The sequence below is a fragment of the Alexandromys fortis genome, unplaced genomic scaffold (genome assembly GCF_014885135.2).
Source record: "Alexandromys fortis isolate MF-2015 unplaced genomic scaffold, M_Fortis_MF-2015_v1.1 scaffold_138, whole genome shotgun sequence".
Classification (NCBI taxonomy): domain Eukaryota; kingdom Metazoa; phylum Chordata; class Mammalia; order Rodentia; family Cricetidae; genus Alexandromys; species Alexandromys fortis.
In genome coordinates this window covers 1,607,366-1,609,284 of record NW_026068034.1, presented here as the reverse complement: position 1 = coordinate 1,609,284, position 1,919 = coordinate 1,607,366, and positions in this window count along the sequence as shown.

Below are 1,919 nucleotides of genomic sequence, written 5' to 3'. Positions count from 1 at the left end.
GCTTAAACCCAACTGCTCCTGGCTGTGGAGCCAGTCCCTGCACATGGGTCATCTGAGGGCACACTCAGGGCACCCAGCCAGCCACTAGACAGGAAGGAAGCTGCAGTGAATGCCGGCCTCCTCGCCCAGCCCTCCACCTTCTGAGCAAGTCCAATATCCACCCCTTTGCGAGGTAGACCACAGGACCTCACGGGCTCCTTCTAGACCAAGCAGCCTGCTCTGGTCTCGGGCACAGCCTGCACGGTGCTGCCATGGATGAGCAGCCAGGGCCCTGGTCCCTCCTTTTTGAAATCCTTGGAGCCACCTTGTAAAGTTACTTTGCCTGCAACTTTTAGACAAACAGAAGCTCAAACTAAAGCAGCAGCCGGGATTTGCACTCAGGCTCACGGTGCTCACACCCAAGGCCTCCGTCTACTCCATACCAACTTCCTCATGGAAAGTCAGCATTTGAGCCTTAAAATACAGAGGTCCAGGGACTTGCCTAAGAATACTCCCTTTGCCTGGTCTCTCGTGCCAGCTACCACCATGTACAGAGGTTCCTCGCTATGGGGTAACATTTGCTGGAGAGGCTCAGTTGTAGGCAACCTGACACCCACAGGCACTGCAAGCAGGGCTCCAGATCAGACAGGTGAGAGCTCTGCGTGAACACCACCCCCACGACGCACCAGCTTAGTCATAGAGGAGTCAAATTCTGGACAGCACTGACGTACAGATTTCTGCCTTTCTCTGCCTTTCTCACATAAAAGAATTTAGGGCTGGGTTGCCCCGGGTTGATGCTGCATTTCTCCGGGGTCAGGGTCCAGGCTGCTCTTGTCTTCTGCAGCCCCCACCTTATAGGTTCTCCACGTTCTTAAGCTGCTCCTCAGGGTCAGTTGGGGATGGGGGTGTCTAGGAGTAGGATCCAAATATTCATTCCTTTTTTCATTCTCTTTCCTTTCTTTCTTCGAGGCAGGATCTCACATAGCCCAGGCTAGCCTTCAGCTCACTGTGGCTGAGGATGACCTTGAACTGATCCTCCATCCTCCACCTCCTGAGTGCTGGGACTATAGACATGCCCTACCCCACCGGGCAGTAGTCCATGCAGGGACTGGACCTAGGATCCTGGGTATGCTAGGCAAGCACTCTATCAACTGAGCTTCATCCCAAGTGCCCAGAGCATACACTTCTGTCTATCCATGTACTCTAAAGCTCTGTCACATGGTCTAACCTGGAGTCTGCTCACAGCCTTGGGTAGCAGGCCCATAGCATGCTGCTGGTAGCAGAAAGAGGTAGCAGCTGCAGGACACTGCATTGCTTACTACAAGGGCCCTTCTCATACTCGGCCTACTTCTTCTTTTCTTGTTTCCTTCTTTCCCTTTGCCCAGTGCTTCCTGGATTGGTCACTTTTGTGTAGTAAGCCCTGGAGCTACAGACAGGAGTTGGGGTGGCTCTCACGTAACCCCGCAGAGGACCAGAGGACCAAGCCGGGCAAAAGGTAGTTAGTTCTTCATGAGTTCAAGGCCAGTCAGGCCTACAAAGTGAGACCCTGTCTCAAAACAAAAAACAAAGTGTCTTCTGGGGCCGGAGAGATAGCTCGGTGGCTAAGAGCATATGCTGCTCTTCAAGAGGATGGAGGTTCCATTCTGGCACCCTAAATGCCAGCTCACAACTGTACTGTGTGTGTGTGGGGGGGAGGCAGATCCTCCTCTGGCTTCCAAGGGCACTGCATACACTTGGTACACAGACATGCATGCAGATAAAACACCTGCACACACAGAATAAAATAAAATGTGCTAATAAAGATGTGAGGAAAGACATCTTGATGGAATCATAAGACAAACGTATCCGTCAGGAATACCAAGCACAGCACCTGGGCCAGCTAGGGTGGGAGAGGGTCAAGGCTTCTGAAGACGCTGCTGCTGTGACGGTGGCTGGGAAGT